Below are 21,831 nucleotides of genomic sequence, written 5' to 3' on the forward strand. Positions count from 1 at the left end.
CCAACTAAAGCATGGCATATTTGTGACTCAATCAAAATACATCAAGGAGATACTCAAAACATTTGGATTAGAAGACTCAAAACTAGTTAGTACACCACTCGTAATAGGACATAAGTTATCCAAGAATGATGAGTCAGTTGAAGTAAATTAGACATTGCATAGATCAATGATTAGAAAGTTGTAGTATGTTGTACATAGTAAACTAGACATTGCATTAGTTGTTGGGATAGTGGAAAGATTTTCTATAAATCCAAGAGAAAAGTATCTGGTGGTAGTAAAGAGAATACTAAGGTACTTAAAAGGAACTGATGACTTTGGTTTATACTACAAAAGAAATGAAAAGTTTGAACTAAGAGCCTACACTGATGTAGATTGGGGAGGTAATATTGATGACATAAAAAATACCAGTGGAGGAGCAGTTTTCTTAGGTAAAAGATTGATTACTTGGACTAGCAAAAAGCAAAGTTGTACCTCACAGTCCATAACAGAAGCTGAATATGTTGCACCTACTATCAATTGCACCAATATTGTATGGATCAAACATTTATTGCAAGGAATGAAGGAAGAGGTAAATGAGCCTATGATACTTTATTGTGATAATACAAGTGCCATCAACATATCAAAGAACCCTGTAATGCATGCCAAAACCAAGCATATTGCAATTAAGTATCACTATGTAAGAGAGTTGGTAGAAGATAAACAAGTGAGGATGGAATATGTCAATTCAAAGGAACAGATTGCTAACATCTTCACAAAGGCACTACCTAAAGATGATTTTGAGTATCTTACAGGTAAGTTAGGGGCGGTACCCCTAGCCAAGGCTACTTAAGATAAAACAAGACTGCCCTGCATCAAATGAATTGATTGTTGAAATAGTACACATTGATGTAGAGGATATTTACTTTAGGATTTTGCCTAAAGTAATTAAAACGCTAAAGTTTCAAATCAATTACAAGCAAGGTGACAGAGGGAGAAAATGAAAGTACCTACAAAAGCTACACTTTCACATTAAGATGTTGAGATAATACATCTTTAGCATTGTTACCAAAGAGGGAGAAATAGTAGAAACTAATTAGATTTATGGATAGAGAATAGCAGAAGATGAGCAAAGTATAAAAAGGGATAGAACATAAGAAGGATAGAAATGTAAGAAAAAGGATAGAATAGCTAGGAGGGGGAAATAGAAGTAAAGAAATCAAGATAGTAGATCAAGAAAGAAATTGTGTTATATCATCTTTTTGGCATTTGACTCACTATTCTAACCTAGTTAGCATTTTGATAACATGGTTGAATAGTTTGGTCTGATGGTTGATCAATTTGGTTTGCCATCAATTCCAAAGAGGGAGATTGTTGGAAATTTGATTGAAAAGATCATTGAGAGAAGAAGATTGATTGAAAAATGGAGATTGTTGATAAAGAGTATTTTCAATCATTGTTTTGTCATTAATGTCAAACTTGCTATTTGTAAGAATGACAATTGCTTATAAGATCCAAGTACTATCACTTAGTTGATTGATGAAGATGATTTAATCAACAAGATGCAACAAGAGCACCTAAGGGAAAGGTTGAGTTATGGTTTTGTAATGAATTGCAAGGATCAACCAAGACAATGGTTAAATGATGTATTGATAACATACTTGAAGACATAGAGGTTGGTCACACTTGAAACATTGGAGGAATAAGTTGGAACAAAGTTAACTGCAAAGCTTAAACTAAGTTCATTAGTGAGTGCCAAGCAAGTTAGTTCAAGCCAAGAAAATTTTTAGTTAGAGCCAAGCAAATGCAAAATCTAATATGTGCTGAGTAAACTTCAGGTGCTAAGTGAAGTTCAAGTGTCGAATGATATAGAAGGTGCCGAGAAAATAAAAAACTTAGTGGATGCTGAGTGAATCCACAATAGGTGCCGAGCATCAGTAAAACATAGTTGGTGCCGAGTAATATAGTATGTGTCAAGTACCAAAATTTTAATAGTGCTAAGCTATTGCATTATTGGAAAAGTCAATGATTCGCTAGATCCGAGCTGACAAGTTTGTTACCTTGAATTTTGTGAACCAGTTGAAAGATAAGTGTGATGAGCTGGTGGCACAAAATTTTATGTAAACCATTTTTGAGCAAATTCAAGAGGATTCTTCATGATGTTTCTAGAAGGAACAAAATGTGGGTTAGATTCAATGAATCCTACCTAATCCATTCAAACTAAAATCAAAGGAGGGAAGAATCGAGTGGAAAAATAAATTTTAGACTTCTATTTAAGGAGTCACAAGCCAAGAAGAAAGAGCTGCTAGAGTGCCAAATTACAAAGTGGTTGAAGGGTGTCAAGGAGGAGACATCTAGGAGAAGGAAGAATAGAGCACAAAGACTCTACTTTAATAACTAGTCAGAAAGAGAGGATCACATTAGTACATTGAGCATGGAGACTCAAAGAGATAAAGCTTGAAAGGAGGGCAAGCTGTTAGAACTATAGAGACTAAAAGCCAGACAATGTTATGAGCTAAAGAGTGATCTAAAATCTGCAAGTTAAGTTGTATGTTGTAATCAGGTCAAAACCCCTTATTGTTACTCTCTAGCAATTGTATCAGTTAGGATAAAAATCCTATGGACTTAGGTTGGTTTAACAGCCATTTTTAAATCCTTTAACAGGGTGGCATTCCAAGTGAAAGTTCTAAAGTCCTTTAACTAGGCTCACTTTTAATAGGGTGGTTAAATCCTTTAACCAGGTCACATTTAACAGTGTGTTGTAGCCTTTAACAAGGCAGGCCTTTCACAAGGCATCACTTCAGAAGAGTGAAAATTGAGTAGCATGTTACTGGTGGTTTTTCCCAAATTGGGTTTCCACGTAAATCACTATGTTATGTGTGATTCTTCATGAGTTATGCTTGCATGTTGATTTATAGTAACTTGTTGAATAGGAATGTTTAAGCTTGGATGAATGAACAGTTTGATGGGCACACTTTATTTGATGAAAAAGTTTAAATTGGACATTTAGACCTTGAATAACTAATTCACCTCCCCTCTTAGTTATTCTAAAGGATTTCTAACGTCTTGAAGATAACCCCCCTTAAGTATGTTGAAGTTAGGAATTTTATCTCTAGCACTTATTCCTTGTGTAAATTCATCTATAGTCATTAGTGTTAGTTCTGTGTCACTGATAATGTTTCCTATACTTGATAGTTCATCTCTTATTCCAACAACCCTTAGGAAGTAAGAATTCATTCTCCTATCTTTATTTGTATGTGATTTAGTTGCCTTTTCAGTGTGAGAACTATAGTTGTATTGTTGACCTCATATGCATTTAGTAATGCATTCATCATATCAAATGATGTCTAATGTTTTGTTAGCATATGTAAAATATCATTCTTTAATCCATCTAATATGATCTGAATGGCTTTTATATTTCCTTTACTCCATATAGTTTTATGAGGTTCAATATTAGGTTGTTTGGATGCTCTATCAACAAATTGTTTTACATCATTTTCTTCAAGAATCATCATGATTATGAATTTCTAGGCATCAAAGTGTTCTTTCCCATCAAACTTGTCCTCGAGTCTAATTGTGTATGTCATTGAAGATAGAAGATAGATGCTAGATATATATAAAGTATGATTACTAAATTTTGCAAAGCCTATGTTCAACTACCAGAGCTTTGATACCATGTAAAGTTTTTGCAAATTCTATGACAAAATTAGAGATTAGATTCGATCTTCTTCCTCTCCTTTTTACTTGCTATGAATAAATTTCAAAGTATTGTCTTGAATTAAATTAGAAATATAATTCTGAAACTATCTTTTGTTCTGCAAGTTGTATATGGGCAGTATTGACTAAGGAGTAGACTACTTTTTTTTCTTGTTTTCTCTGAGACTTCAACCATACCCATTATAAATAGAATGACCTAGGGACATGTCCTTACAAGGGACATGTCCCTTCTAAAACATTCTTTAACTTATCCTAGAAGTTGGAAATTTTTCCAAGAAATAATAAGTTTAAATATAACTTAACACAAAAGAGTTTTAGTTAAATCGAAACTAATTCTAAGGATAGACACTAATATCTCTAAGAGGATAATGTAAAGATTTTGGATCAATCTATGTCATGTAAGAATAAATTAGACCAATCTATTATTAGATCAATAGGATTACAAGTTACAAAATTAAGACTGTTGATGCCAATAGACCTTCACATATGTGCAAGTGGGCACCTCCATAAGGTGCATAGGAATTATGGATATGGGGGACTTGGACGCATTGTGCAAGTGTGTGACCTACATAAATAAGCACTTGGTGGAAAACATGAGACAATAAGATGACTAAACTACCAATGTTGGTTCCCTGGTATCCTGACCATTGAGACCTCTCAGGAGGTATCCTATTATGAAGGTCAGGATGTAGGGTTACGTAGTGGAAAAAGTATGAGGGTACCCATTTTCAAATTTAAAAATGGGGTGTACATTGTGGACCCACAACACATACCTTTATATATATATATATATATATATATAATTAATTCAATGCACATATATATAAATCAATCATAGATATAAATATTTTATCACTAATTAATATTAGATGATCTAACACAAGTTTTCTTGGTTACCTAATAAAATAATTACTTACTATACTTCATCATAAACATAACATACACATTATCATCAGAAAAACCATCGTGGAGAAGCTAGATCGGCCATCCCAGGAGTGGTCAAGAAGAAAACACAAGTTAGGTGGACATCTAAGAAGTTAACAACCCAACTATAGAAAAATCCACAAAAACAAGTATCAAGGAAAGAACATAATCAATCCAAACTTGATGAAGGGTTAATCCATCACATAATAATCTATATTCAAAAGGAAAGCTTGTGGGGATCTTAGTACTACCTTTGAATCATCAACATTTGAGGATTTTAAAGTCAAGGCTAGACCTATGTAGCTAGGTGGAGTCGATGGGCTTAGTACTTGCAATTTTATGTATCAACGAGAAAATAAAATATATACATGCATATATACATAAACATACAATAACAAACAAGGAAAGAGGATTGTGACATTGTGGAGATCTCTCATAAGAGTGACTATGACTGCCTCCCCTCCTCCTATAGAAACATTAGATAAGATTCATGATAGATTATACTATTTTAATTTAATAAATGAATAATTTAAATATCTCAAACAATATTTTGTATTATTTGAACCTTCCTCCTTTATTATCCATCCCCTTCTACTCAAGGAAAGGTCCTTTTATACATAAATTAGTTGCCCCACCGCTAGTACAAAAACAACAATATGTGACTAAAAAACTACTAAAATTTGTATATATGTGACTAAACTTAGTCACATGACTAATAGTAGTTAATGTCTAGTCATTTATTTGATCATTGATTTAGTGGTATATTTAGTTGTATATTTTGTAATAGATTTAGTAGTTGATTTAATCATGTAGCTAGTCGCATATTTAACATTTTATTTAATCACATATTTAGTTGTATATTTGATAGATGATTTAGTCACATATTTAGTAGCATATTAAATTATATATTTGGTCACATATTTAGTATATTTAGTCACATGTTTAGTGGTATTTTAGTGGTATATTTAGTAGCATATCTAGTAGTATATTTGATCAAATATTTAGTAGCATATTTAATAGTGTATTTTCTCATAATAGGGCATGATGGAATCGAACCACTATCCATCTTCTTGTAAAGCAAGTGATCTTCCATTGAGCTATCACCCTTTAAAGAATGATCATACAATGTGTAACTTTCTACATCTCCTTGGTTCTTATCTTTTGAGTTAATCCCAATCATTTCTTTAGTGATTTATACATAGTTTCTATATATAATTAGTCTACCTTTATATTTATTTTTTCTTGGATGGAAGTATAATTAATTATTGTACTTAGAAATAGCCCATTCAACATATAAGGTCGAATTTGATGGGCCCATCAAAGATGCGTGACACAGTTTCAAAAAATATGAATGCATTTTTTAGCTACTTAAAATTGATAGCAAGAGGCAAGTCTTTGATCATAATTGTAAATCTAGAATTTTTTAGCTCAGGTAGACACACACCAACATTCCTTTCCACTCTAGGAGTAGAATTTTGACAAAGATTTTGATTAGATGAAAATGTCATTTTTACTAGCAATTCACTACCAAAAATAAGAACATGTTTCTTTGTTAATACTTTTTGAAAAGCCTCTTCTATCTGTAAAAGGGAAGTCAGTCAAAGATGAATCAGTATGCCTCACAAAACTTCAAAAAATAACCAAAAATATTTCATATTCATAACAAAAGTTCAAAATAAAATGTAAACCACATGAAATTGTACAAGTATAGTATTTTAAATATTTTTATTATATTAGGATCCACATATGCTAGAAATTCTAACAGATAAAGATTTTAAAAACTATTCCCATACCATAAGACATTTGAACTTTATAATAGTGGCAAAACATACCTAAATATAAATTATTATAATGGTTACCTAATACTTTCTAATAAATTGAAATGACTTACAGGACTAGGACTTCAACAACTTACACTAAAGATCATAAAAAATAATTAAATCCATTTTCTTCTCTCTTTGATGGAATAATTTTTACTTCATCAAATTTTCCACAGTGACCCAAAGCTTTGACTAGATCATATACAGTAGCTTCTCTCGATAAGAACATTACTAGAAAACACTTCATATTTTTAGGTTCTAAAAAGTCTAGCATAGCTAGTCCATTATTTTTCTAAGGGATCATGATTTGAAGTCCTCTATTAGGTTGGGGGTAAACAAATGCTACATAATCAAAATCATTTTCCCCTTCATCATCACTATCTTTGTGATCTAGCAATGCATCTACAGAAGGAAATTTTTTGTTCCATTGATTTTGCCTAAATTGCTTTGTTTCTTGCCATATCTTGGACTGAGTGTTGATATTTGTTCCTAGTGAACTCATATTTTTAGATAAATCACTTCCCCTTCCATTTATTTTGTCTACATTAGGGGAGAGAGTGACACCTTGAGCATGCTGAGTGTATCCTACTTCTATGAAATTTTTAGACACAATTTTTTTTGGAGTGTTTGAACCACATAAATTTTTGCTATCTAATGTAATGGCAAACAATTTTTTATCTACTTCTTTTCTTGTGATGTTTTTGCCTCTTGTGCTCCATCATTAACATCTATACATAATTTTTCCATAATTAGTTCCCCTTTCTATATAGCATGCGATGAAGATTCAATTTGATTTTTAGTTACATCATTTCTTGATATATTATCAAAACTCAAGGAGGTCTTTTGTTGCAAACTCTCAATTTCCAAATCGGTAGTGTCTTTTGATTCTGTATTTGTTGACAACTTTTTAGGTTCTTCAAATTTTTCTCCCTCATGTCCTCTGTTAACATCTATACATAATTTTTTCATTGATTGGAAGTAAACTTTGATCTGAAAAAGGTTGTGAAACTTGCTCCTTTTTACATATTATGATAAAGCTTCTTGCTGACTTGTAGTTGTATCAATTTTTGACATGTTGTCAAGTCTCAATGTGACCTTTTGACTCAAACTATTGATTTGCATCAAAGTAGGAGCATTTAATTCTACATTTGTCAAAGGATTTTTGGGTGCAATATTATTTTTTGCCTGATATAATCCTTCATCAACATCTGCATTTTGCTTTTGGTCTTGGGGTATCTTTGAGCTTATTTTTTGTTTCGCAAGAAGCTTTTTCAAAACATTCGCTGAACCCCCACTTCCTTCATGACAAGAGTAAAGGTAGGAATTTTTCTAGGAAATTGTAGCATATACCTGAATACAACAAGCTCTACCTTTAAGAATCATAAAACATAAATAATATAGTTAAATGGATAAGAATAGAACAATTCCTATATTAAATAATATAATATAGTGTTAATGGGCCCTTGATCTACTGGTGAAGTTGAATGGCTCACAAAGAGCCCACCAGGGATCAATTCTTGCTGAGTGCAAGGCTCAAATACATCATAAGGGATGAGGCTAGGATTATGCCTTGGGAAATTTTGGTAGTGTGGATGCTCCTTAGTCCTTGGCTCTTAGCTAAAGAGGTTTCAGGCACACATGGGCCTGTATCAAGTACCTAAAACTTGTTTGTGGATGACCTCTATATATATATAGTCAATGGGAATAAAGCATGCTTTTACCACTTCCTTTAACATAACAAAAAGGTAGCAACATCAACATATGTAACAATAAACTCTCTCAAATTACTGCTTTCCTTTTGGCTAATTATACATTCTTCAAATTGTAATACAAACTAGAACTTAATAATGATACACACCAAATTGACAAGTTTGTTTCAATACTTTGTGAATAAAATGAATAGGGTATGCATTTACCTCAAATACACTAACAAGGGAGGCCACAAATTGTAAAAGTTCAATATTAAATGTACAATATACAAATAAAGTAGTTATCCATATTCAAAAGACAAGTCTACTTTCCAATGAATCATACATAATATGATCATCATTAAAGAAATATCAAACTAATAAAAGGCCCTTTATCATACAACTTGCAGTCTAGCAAATTAAAGATCTTTGTGGGCTTGAGCCATTGATACTCTAGAACATAATAACAACTAATCTCAAGAGGATAGCTTTGCAACATCATGTTGGATGGATTCTTGGTCATTAAAATTTTGCAAATCCAAGGAGGTCTCAGCAACATTAGAATGTTCTAATGAGAAGAGGGCAACCTTCTTTGTATATATGACCAAAGGTCCAAAAGAAATCATGTCTTGAGTAGGGCAGTTGGTAAAATAAACATTAAGGAAGGGTAATAAATTAGCTAATATTATATTAATGGTCAATTAGGTATTTAGTTTATTAGATAGTTTCTACTTTCTTTGTTAGCTATTTTAGAAACTTTCTTCGTCATTTCTCTTAGTAAGAAAACTACATCTCCATTTGTAATAACTCATTTATGAATTATAAAACATTGTAACATATCCAAGTGCAACATATTTTGCTTCCAATGAATGCACAAAGGACAAGTTGTAACATACAAGGCACTAAAGTTGAGATATCACACAGAAGTACATGATGCACAAAATTGCAAATAGTTCATGGTTTATGTTGACTCAAAAAATAATACATCGAAGATTGTCTCTAATAGTTTAATATGTTCTTAAACAGGTTAATAGTATATTATTTCCATTGTAGAAATATATTTAGAAAGATAATTTAAAATATAAATACTAAATACAATATATATCTACCTCAATATTTGAAGATCTAGTGTGGCCTTGTAATGAGCCACTATTTCCATTAGTGCTATGAGTGCAAATTTAGTCTCCTTCCTAGAAACAAGAATGTTCTTGGACATGATTGCAATAAAGTTTGCAAACTAAAGAAACATAAATAAAACCTCCAACATAAGAATAGGCTTCTAAAAATATATGCTCACAATGTCAACTATAACTATTTTTATTTTCAAAATAAATTACCTAGAAATTGTCAAAAGACTGAGGCGGTACGTTATCATCAAAAGTTTGCATCATGTCCCAAGGTCCATCACCAACACCAACAAAGGAAAATTGAGAATAGATATTCACTGCATGAGTCATAACATTTATTACATTATAGCTACAAGTTTATCAAATAGTTATTAGCATTAAAAATATGAAAAATCATGTACATGGGATTACCTTGTTTGCACTATTGCATTGACTGTATTATATTCTCGTGGGCTCAAGTTACTATTTTAAGTGTCAACACTTCTTGTTACCTATAAATATTTAACTTGCATTAGATTAGTTGATAGGAAAAATACATAAAAGAAAAAGATGAGCAAAACATCATCAATATGCCCACACAAAACAAGGAAGACTTATAGAAAGAAAAATAAATTAGGAAATCAATGTTCAATATAAAGAGAGTCTGAGGTTGGGTACAAGCATAAACAATAAGGAAAATGTGTAAAGTGTAAGTATATGTTATAGATAATTCAAGAATTATAGTAAGTAAATGCTTTTTATCCAACAAGATGAAAGAAGTTTCAATTTTTTGAATTAACAGTGCATTTGAAAAGAAGCATAAATAAATGATATACAACTTGTCCATCTGCAATTATCAAAAGAACATGGTGTTGCCCCCTACTTTTCTTCACAATACAAATTGATGCTTCAATGATTGGTGCAAAAGATGTTGGCCCAAATAGAAAAAGAAAAACATAAAATACATTAGTAAATGGCATAACTATATTCAATACCTACTGCATATATGAACAATATAAATATGAACCCAATCAATCATTCTTGAAAGATATAATTTTTGAGCCCAAGACTTCAATACACAATTCATTCTACATTTAAATTTTATCATAAACATCAAAGCTTAATAAAATGCAAATTCTTACTAACCAACAAGTCACAGTTGGGGACTATTTCCTTGTATCATCTTAGTACTTCTTCAAATTTGTTGCACAAATTACCATCTGGATAGAAAGTGAACACCTCTTGGTCATCAGTTGAAGTTTTATGATGCAACACAAATGTATTGTTAGTGACAAGCATTTCACTTTCTCTCCTATGTACTCTATAAAGTGTCGTATGAAAATGAATTGGCAAGATAATATGAAAGAAAGTTTGAAACTTACCATCTCGAAAACCAAAACATAGGATAAAGTTGTCCTTGTCAAAAGTAGACAAGGTCCATCCAATAATTGAAATTGCTTATTCATAAGGATTTGGATTATCTCCAAGATGGTGTAAACTTCACTGATTAAAAGACTTCACACCTAACATCCATAACAATGGTTTTATTTCTATTGAAATAAAGAGACGAAAGCTTGCAAAGATACCAATTGAAACCAAGGAAAAGAATAAAAACTATACAACTTCACATGAAATATTTCTAAAACCAACAGAAAAATTAAATCATTGATAGGGTAGAGGAAAACCTATCCACTTGTTGCTTTTTGTGAAATCAACACCCACAATCAAGTTGGACGATTCAAGGCTAGCTTGTGCAAGAACCTCAATCACCTACAATAAATATAGAAGCATTCCAGAGTCATATTTTTTTACAACAAGGTTTTACATAATCGTTTTTAAAGATAGTAAATTTTCAAGCATATAGAAAACTTCTAAATTGAAAAATGTTGCAACATTGCAAATAAAATGCCAAGTTGCTATAGATATAGACACAATTATCATAAAGAAAAATGAAAAATAAAATACTTAACATATGATAATTTCATTCCAAAAATCATAAGCTTTGAATATCACAAACCCACCACTTTTGAGAGCTTTTCAATTCAGTTCATTTAAATTTTATTAGTCTCAAATGTCGAGCATGGATTATAATCTAGTATAAAAGCCAAAAAGTATTAATGGAAACCAACATCATGAGACAATCTATTTATCTTTTCAATTAAATGATATATGTTAATTTTTGGTGACTAATCAGGGAAATACTATACATACTTCATAATTCTTTGGGCCCTATTTTATCAAAAAAAATTGGCTAACATGTAATTAATTATAAATTGAAAGAGAAAAAAATAATTGTATAAAAGTGCTTAGGGTTAGGAATTTTCATAATGTGTGATGCGATAATTGCTTCTTGTGACGGTATTGAGTTGTAAGGGATTACAAATTGTAATCAAGTTGTAATCACTGGATCATAATAATATCAGACTTGTTGTTTGGTGGACGTAGCCCAGGGATTGGGTGAACCACATTAAATTGTGGTGTCTTGTGTTCTCTTCTATGCAATTCAATATTTTTTTATATTAATTATATCTACATGTAATTGTTATTTCTGTTTGTGGTTTAATCCTAACAAGTGGTATCAGAGCAAGGTTATTTTTTAGTTATCCTCTACAGGAAAGTCTCATGATTGAGTGGGAGTGATGATAGATGAGGGTAAGCTAAAGGTTGACAAGTTTAATGGGTATAACTTTCAATTATGGAAAATACAAATGGAGGACTACCTTTATCAGAAGGATTTATGGAAGGTGTTGGAAGGAAAAACAAAGAAATAGGGAACTATGATGGATGAGGACTGGGAGATTTTAGACAGAAAGGCACTTGGAAGTATTTGGTTATGCTTGGAACCATCAGTGATATTTAACATTACAAAAGCAAAGACGATGGAAGAGTTGATAGAAACCCTAACAAAGTTGTATGAAAAGAACTCCACTTCAAATAAGGTATTTCTCACGAAGCATTTATTTAATATGAAGATGGAAGAAGGTGGATCTATTGCCGATCATTTAAATGAGTTTAATACTATTACTAGTCAATTATCTTCTACAGGTATTAATTTTGATGAAGAAATCAGGGCTCTCTTGATTTTGTGCTCTTTTCTTGAAAGTTGGAATGGCTTGGTCATGGTTGTGAGTAACTATGTTTCGAGATCTAATACCCTAAAATATGATGATGTGATTGGTATTATTTTGAGTGAGGAAACTCATAGGAAAACCTTAGGTGGATCTACATCAGGAAGTGCTTTGAATGCACAAAGAAGAGGCAGAATGACTGAGAGAGGAAAAAATTCTAGAAATCATGGAAATCAAGAGGAAGTCAAAGGGAAAGAGGTCTCAATCTAGAGGACCAAGAGATTGTTGGTACTGTGGTAAACCATGGAATAAGAAGAAATATTGTTGGACTTGAAAGAATAATGAAGGAGATAAACCAGAAGGGAACAAGGAGGCAAATGTGGTGAGTAAAAAATCCAAAGAAGATGTTTTTGCTTCTTTCTTTAGAAAGTGTTGATGATTCATGGGTTTTAGATTCTGGGGTTTCATTTCATGCTACACTTCATAGAGGTTATTTTATTGATTATGTCCAAGGAAATTTTATGCTTGTTTATTTGGGGGATAATGAACCCTATCAGATTGTTGGAAAGAGAAAAGTTAAGATTAAATTGCAGAATGGTAATCATTGGTTACTACATGAGGTAAGACATGTTCCAAGGCTAAGTACAAATTTAAATTTAGCAGGACAACTTGATGATGAGGGTTGTATAGTTACTTTTAATGATAAAAATTGGAAGGTTTCAAAAGGTTCCCTTGTAGTAGCAAAAGGTGTGAAAGTAAGCACATTATATCTTTGTATAGGTCATACTGATCCTTTTAAGAGAAAAATGAATGTTCATGAACAATTTTTGCAGTTGAGTAGGGAGAACAAATGATTGTTGTAGATTCTAATACAATGTTATGGCACAATAGACTTGGGCGTATGAGTCAAAAACATACAAAATTACTTCATTCAAAGAAAGTTTTACCAACTCTCAAATGTGTTAATATGGATTTTTGTGAAAGTTTTATGGAAAACAAAAGAGAGTGAGTTTTGTGAAGAATGGGAAGGAAAAGAAAAGTGAGAGATTAGAGCTTGTGCATATAGATCTATGGGGACCAACTCAGGTATCTTCCCTCGGTGGATCTCATTACTATGTTACATTTATTGATGATGCAACTAGAAAACTATGGATTTATTTCCTTAGAGAGAAATCTAATGGATTTCAAACTTTTAGGAAATGGAAATGCTTGGTTGAAAAGGATCCTGGTAAGAAATTAAAACATCTCTAATCTAATAATGGTGGTAAGCATTACAGTCATGAATTTTAAGGTTATTGCTCCACTAATGGTATTTTTAGATAGAAAACTGTTCCAAGGACTCCATAAGAAAATGGAGTGGTTGAACACATAAACAAGACTATAATGGAGCATGAAAGGAGCATGAGGTTGCATGCAAGGTTCCCCTTAAACATGTGGGTAGAGGCTATCAATATTGTTGTATATTTGATTAATAGAGGTCCCTCTACTCCTAGGCTATGGTATTCTAGAGGAATCATGGACTGGTAAGAAGATAAGTTATTCTTTTCCCAAAACCTTTGGTTGTGAAGCATTTGCTCATATAGATTCTGAAAATAGAACCAAGTTGGAAACTAAGTCAAATAAATGTGTATTTGTTGGATATGGCATTGATGAATTTTGTTACAAGCTTTGGGATTTTGAAATTTGTAAAATTGTAAGAAGCAGGGATGTCATATTCAATGAGAAGGTGTTATACAAAGATATGTTGCAACAACATGAGAAGAAAGAATATGATTATGTAGTGCTAGAGGATACTCCAAAATATGATGTTCCAACAATTCCTCATGATTTGCAACAACCACAAAAATAAATACCACACACCCTAGTGAATGTTAGATGGTTAATAAGGCTAAGTAGACCTCCAGAAAGATTTTCTCCTTCTTTGTACTCTATTTTACTAACAGATGTTGGTGAACTTGAATGCTATGATGAAGTTGTGCAGGTGGATACTAAGATTCAATAGAAGTCTACAATGGCAGATGAAATGGACTCCTTGCTAAAAATTAAGACTTGGGATTTATGCAAGTTACTTGTAGGTAAATGAGCTTTACAAAATAAATGGGTTCATAGGTTGAAAGAAGGAGGTAAGAAAAAATTTAAAACAAGGTTAGTTGTAAAAGGATTTGTACAGAAAAAGGGCATTGATTTTGATGAGATATTCTCTCATGTTGTTAAAATGACTTCTATTCAGACTATTTTTTAAGTATTGTGGCTACTGAAGATTTACATTTGGAGAAAATTGATGTTAAAAAAACCTTCCTTTGTGGTGATTTGGATGAAGAGATATATATGGCACAACCACAAGGATTTGAGATCAAAGGTAAGGAGAACTTAGTGTGTAGATTGAAGAAAATTTTATATGGCTTGAAGCAAGCACCTCGGTAATGGTATCTAAAACTTCATAGTTGTATGCATGAGCATGGATATAGTAGGTTTCATTCAGATCATTGTGTTTATTTAAGAGGTTGGATGATAACAACTACATTATTTTATGTTTATTTGTTGAGGATATGCTTGTAGCTAGGTCTAACATGGATCGCATTAAGGGTTTAAAAGAATAGTTAGCACATTCATTTTCTATGAAGGATTTGGGGGTAGAAAAAAAAAATCCTTGGTATGAAGATTTGTAGAGATACAAAAAATAGAAAATTGACATTATCTCAGGATAATTATATTGTGAAGGTGTTGCAATGTTTCTCTATGGAGAATGTTAAAGTTGTTAGCACACCTTCACCTAGTCATTTGAAGTTGACTAAGGAGATGTGTCCAAAGATACAAGAAGAGGAGCAAATGTCCAAGGTACCTTATGCTTTAGTAGTAGGAAGCTTGATGTAAACTATGGTATGCATGAGGCCAGATATTCCCCATGAAGTGGGAGTCGTTAGCAGGTATATGAGTCATCTAGGAGTTGAGCATTGGAATGCAATAAAATAGATTCTCAGATATTTGAAAGGAATATCTAGTAAGTGTCTACATTTTGGGGGCTCTACTACTAATTTGAAAGGATATGTTGCCTCAAAATTGGTAGGGTATATTGATACTAGGAAGAGTACTATAGGTTATGTATAAACTATTGGTGGGGTAGCAATGAGTTGGGTTTCTCGATTACAGAAGGTTAATGCTTTATCTACTACAAAGGCAGAGTATGTTGCTACTATAGAGGCAGCCAAGGAGATGATATGGCTTGATTTCTTCATGGAAGAATTGGGACACCCATAGAGAGATAATTATTTGTTTATAGATAGCGAGAGTGTCATTCATCTTGTGAAAAAATCTACTATGCATTCAAAGACAAAACACATTTAGTTGTAGTACCATTTCATTCAGTCAATTTTGGATGATGGACAGTTAAAGCTGGACAAGATACATATAGATGAGAATCCAGCAGATATGTTTACCAAGGTAGTGACAAGGGAGAATTTGAACTCCTCTTCAACTTCAATTGGTCTTCTAGACTAAATAGAATAAAAGAACAACATAGTCCAGGGTGGTTTGATATAGTGGAAGCCCCATGTGGTAGTGATATTGCTATAGGAACAGTCTCCAAGCGGCAGATTATTGTCTAGTGTGGAGCTTGATCAATCCCCAAGTGGGAGATTGTTACTTTGTGGTGACTGATCAGGGAAGTACAATGCATACTTCATAATTCTATGAAAATTTTTGGGCCCTATTTTATCAAGAATTTTGGGCTGACATGTTGTAATTAATTATAACCCTAAAGTGGAAAAATTACTTGTATAAAATTGCTTAAGATTAGGGTTTTTCATAATGTTTGATGTGATAATTGCTTGTTGTGGTGGTATTGGGTTGTAAGGGATTACATATTGTAATCAGGTTGTAATCACTGGATCGTAATAATATTAGATTTGCTATTTGGTGGACGTAGCCCAAGGATTGGGCGAACCATGTTAAATCTTGGTGTCTTGTGTTCTCTTTGTACAATTCAATATTTTTTGATATTGATTATATTTGCATGCAATTATTATTTCTATCTATGGTTTAATCCTAACAATATATTGGTCTCAGATCTCAGTGCTCGCTACTAGTAAAACTAAAGGACACAAGTCCTACCTCTAACCAACATATTCTTAAATTTGATGACAAATTTTTTCTCAAGAAGAAAAAATAGTATTACGACATATCAATTCAAAAAAATCTTAATGTTGGATAACAAATAATATAAAATTTTAATTTCTTGTTAAACCTGTTATTGACAGCAGATGGTTATCCCCAAAAGGGACTTCAAGTGTGTAATGCATTTTCTTAGGTATGGTGCAAGAAAGTGGCATTGCATGTTAACCCTTTGTATTATACAAAGCTACCATCTTTATTGGCCAGAAAACTCTCGAAGATAGTGCTATGCTTGATTTAAATGCTAATAGAGGCAAAAGAGCCCTTAATGAAGGCATATAATGAGAAAGATAATAAAGGAAACAAGGAGAATAAATAAGCATAAAATAATATAGATGAATCTGATTTATGGAAGGTGTCGGCAATCCTTAAAGAAAAGTGGAGAAGAAACAATGATTAAAAGAGTTTTCTACAATAAAGTGATTAAAAAGTGGAGAAGAAAAGGGTTTTCTATAGTATATAGATGAGAGTAGATTCACCTTCTACATAACCCAAACATCAAACATGATGATCACTGCTAGGAAGATGAGAATAGTGGAAAGTGAACTAGCAGCCACATCAAAAACATTTGCATGAAGCAACAGAAATAGCAATACACAAATGAAACAGATAAAGACAATGTTGAATAGCAAAGCCCACAAAGGTAATAGATAATAGAAGAATTAGATCAACATATCTAAACTAAATAGGCTTGAGAAAAATAGGACATCAACAATGAAGATAGCACAACCATCACATGCACAAATGATGTCTCCTATCACTACAAAACATTAATAAAAAGAGAAAACCCTTTTAGCATAAATAAGATTGGTTGGTAATGAAGTATAGTGTTGAAAGGAACATGGCTTGCATTATTTTCTAAAGTAAATGTTATAATCAAGCTTGACTTCTATGCTTCTTGCACTCTCTTCCCAGACCAAGTGGTGATAATGATCATGAGAGTTTTTTTCTTTATTTTCTTAAAACATTGGACTTCAAAAGAAACCCCAATAATCCATATCAAGAAGCAGTTGCTAGGAGTAGTATAAAATTCTACTCAATTAAGGTGGTTGAGTTATAGCCAAAATGTTTTCCATTGCATCACTTAAGCTTAAGTTTTATTGAATTGAGTTGAAGATCATATGGTCTTAAAATAACTATGATGGTGGTAGTGTTAATATTCATGGCACCTACGATTAATTGTATTGAAATGTTTCAATATTAGTAACCAAAGGACACCTTTTTTGGACATTTTATTAAGCTCTCCAACATTAGCATTTCCATTATAAGAGTATACTTTCATTCCCAAGACCAACTTTAGGCGGTCTATGGTTTAAGAGATACATAGATTAGAAAAGGTCGACCCCATCAAAAAGGTTGATACTAAAACCAACATCAAACATGAGAACTTAAAAGTTTGAGCTCTTAATATTAAAATAATCTATAATCAATAAATGCTTGCACAGGTGGCAAAGTTGGCTTGGGTTGTGGGCTTTCTCCCCATTGGATTTGGGTTCAATTTTGAGGCCCAAATATAACCAGCCTATGTGGTTTGTGAGCGATTGCATCTACATCATGAAAGAATCTACAAAGAAAATAAAGCATACTAAGTATTTTGTACAAAAAGATGATTATTTTTTACATCTATATTCTACATAATAGTCGATACACATGGACTAATTTTAAGAGTTATCCCAATCTCATCATATTATTAAACTAAAGTACTTAGAAGTTCATAGACCACTTAGGCATTCAAACAAATCTAGTTTCAATGGCCTGAGAATCCACTAGTTGAATGGAATAAGGACAAAGTGAACATAACATTAAATTTTAAAACATAGTATAAATACAATGTCAAATGTTAGTGAGATGTGTCAAAAAAAGTTGTCACTACATTTTCTGGTAGAGACTCACATCTACATTTGAATATTGTTCCATATTATTTATAAGAAAAATAGAGACATGCATGGGTGGGAGATTCAATTTTTGGATATTCTGAGGGTATATTGGCCGCAAAATACAATGGAAAAGACAAGACATCATTGAATTTGTTATGATCCAATACTATTGTTCAATCAAATTGCACTATCTTTTGAAAATGGAACAAATGTAGTAATGTGTTTCTACACAAGTGCACATTTATCCATTGTTATAACAAGAGTGGCAATATAATTTGATTTGATCTATCTAAAACAACAATCTCTCAACATATATAATTTCTAAACCTAGGAAGTCAACATTCATAGATTCTTAATGTATATTGTTGTGAACATTATAAAGTTTAGCCTAAGAAACCTTGAAGTCTTGGAGATATAATGATGTCTTATAATTTAATGTTTTGATAACTAGTAATTTTGATTTGTAGGGATAGTATGCTAATTGGTATTAATGACCCTCCCTTACAATTTCAAGTTGCACGTGTGCCATGTAATTTATTCATTCACTTTTAGCCTAACTGATATTTTGGAAAAATTTAATTAAAATATAGTATCTCATAAAAGAAATCATGAAAATTAATAAGAATAAAATAAAATTGGGATTATACCCTACATAAAATTGCTCCATGATTTTGACCAAATTGGATTTTTTTTTGCATTTAATTGATCATTAAATGAACTAGAGGCAGGTGGCAATTAAAATCACAAGTGCAAGGGATCATGCTAAATAAAGGAAATACTTGGGAAATTCAAATCATTAACATTTTGAAGTATCTAGAATTGGTCAAGCCACATATGTTGGAAGCTGAGTTAGAGATGAAACAAATCATGCCAAGTTGTGAGTTAGAAATAGATGTTGACCCCTACTCATTAAAGGTAGATTTAAATGGAAGCTAACTCCACTCTCAGAACCCTTAAGCAACAACAACATTTCCTCTAGAAAGCCTTCAAGGAGAAGGATGAGGGGTATATTTTTTATCAACTACCCTAAATTCTAGAAAATTATGGATGTCATATTTGGGGAAGAATCCATGTTTACAGAGAAGAGAAATATGGATATCTTAAGATGCACTCTTGTGTTAGGCCTGAATGGACGGATATGATTCAATGCTCATAATGAACGAGCTAGGGCTTGGATTCATAGTCATTGAAGAATATTGGTAGTTGGTTGAGGGTACATGACATACATACAAACGTTTTTAGTTTTTCTTCATCATCATGGATTGAAAAAATAATTGAGGTGACTTAAGATGGTTGCATGCTACCCAAGAAATTCTTGTAGGAGATGGAGGTTTTAAAATTGGAGAAGGGGAGAGCACATTGTCTGGCAAGGAAATCTAAATTGTATATTAGAGGTGAGTTTTTTATGCCAAAGGTCTCCTTAGTGGAAGAAATACAAACAAACAAAAAGGCCCATCCAACTAAAGCTCCAAGTGGGGGTTTTGTCTAAAGTAGGTGCATTGTTGTACTATCTAAGAGGAAGGTAGTCAACATAAATATTGTCATAAGGTAGACTCAACACAATATTTCCCACTATAGGAAATCAAAACAAATGTTGTCAAGCTTTTTGCAACAATCTTTAAGTGATTAAAAAATTCAATCTACCTTCCTTCTATTTAAGAATTTTCCTTTGTAATACCTGCTCACTAAAAGAAGAGGTTGACAAACACTCCAAGCATCTCAGGATGTATTAAAATAATATAGGGAAGCATTGTTGTATTAGATAATATCATAGAATGAGGACTTTTAGGCTTCTCAATTTTCTCAAGGCATGTTTTGGGGAAATAGTAGGGGACAACCTTCAAGAGGTGAAACTAATACTAACATTCAACAAAACTTTGGAAGAAGCTTGGAAGGAAGCTTAGGTAGAAGCAACATAATATAATGCTAATTTTCTAATGGCTTAAGGGAAGAAAGTAGGAAGTTTAGATGGAAATTTAGGCAGATTAAGTAAATTTTATTTTCCCAAAGGAATTACTAGAGCATGAGAGGACATTTATGATGATATTTGATTCATTCAATTATTATTATTATTATATATAATGCAAAGGCATTTTTTTCGTTCGATCATTAAAATTTTGACATGGTTTGACCTCAACATCATATCATTCAATGTGGAAATATGTTGCACAATCCCATTTAAGTAAATGGAATAACTAATCTATCTATGGTAGCATTCCATGATTATAAGTAGCATACCATTGTGGGCTTTAATGGATCTTTCAGAAAAAAGATTTCTGATATTACTCAAATAGTGATGAAATTGACATCATTAAGTGTTTTCACATCATTGTATTTATTTTAAAAAGCAATTACCTAGCTTTAGGAAAATATAGTGAAGGACAAGATTTTGGTCCCAAAATGTGCAGGTTGCCATTATTAAAGGGCAATTGTGAATTTGCAAGTTAAATTGTAGCAACTCTAATTTGAGCTATCTAAGCATTTAGCTTGGCTTTGTCATGTAGTGTATCTAGATAAACATAGATTGGAAGATCAATTACTTCACTTGGAATAATTTTATGTCTTGGAGCATTATAGACCATTGAATTCCTTTATTGCAAATTAGAAATTAGATTCAAACGGTGGATCCATAAGTTTACTGTACTTGAGTTTAATTTTTCAAAACTGTACTAAGATTATTTTAATTTTTTTGGATTGAAGATTTTATGGCAATGGAGAAAATAAATGGTATGATGATTTTTCCTTTCTTTTATACATAGATTCTACTTTTCACATATGACATTACCTGGATGATTTGACTAATAGAACGTATGGAGGAGTAATTGAATCTATTTTTGTTCCTATAAAATCTTATAACCCTAAGTTTTATTGTACAATATTATTAGAGAAGTCAAAAGATTGGAAGAGTGCATTTAGTGGAAGAAATACTTCTAATATTCCAACAGGTCAATGAGGATGACCAATCTCATATTTTGTCAACAATTGCTTCACATAAATTTTTCTAATGTTTGATCTTTATTTTAATCCCAATTGTATATTTCTACCACTAAAGATCTCTATAGAAGGATGTATTTCTTTGTAGAACACATATGAATATGTTTGCTTGAATATAAATAACACTAGCTAAGGCTTTTTCTTAACCAGGTGCAGAGTTGAATCCTCATTTTTTTACAGTGAGCTTGATCAGATTTTCTTTTTAGTATTGTTATCTTTATTTGTTATTATGTTATTAAGGCATAGAAAAATCATGCATGAACCTCCTTGGCAAGCTTCTTATATAATTCTAACCAGTCTAAAATCATGCTTGATCCTCCTTGGAAAGCTTCCTTGTGTTTCAAATAGTGTTCTGTATGAGGTTCCATGGCATGTTACTTTCTTGGATCTATTGTGAATACAACATTACTCTATATGTCAAACAAATTTGTTTCTTTTTTAGCTCTATAAGAAAGATTAATGAAATGGGCATAACTCAAAGCTTGTTATGG

At 32.1% G+C, this 21,831-nt stretch overlaps 1 pseudogene; it reads right to left on the reverse strand.

The window, feature by feature from the left end:
• Positions 1-21,831, reverse strand: part of LOC149576346 (E3 ubiquitin-protein ligase RGLG1-like) — a 48,059-nt pseudogene that overhangs the window by 22,028 nt on the left and 4,200 nt on the right.

The sequence above is a fragment of the Cupressus sempervirens genome, chromosome 1 (assembly GCF_028749045.1).
Source record: "Cupressus sempervirens isolate cs-2001-9-10 chromosome 1, ASM2874904v1, whole genome shotgun sequence".
Classification (NCBI taxonomy): domain Eukaryota; kingdom Viridiplantae; phylum Streptophyta; class Pinopsida; order Cupressales; family Cupressaceae; genus Cupressus; species Cupressus sempervirens.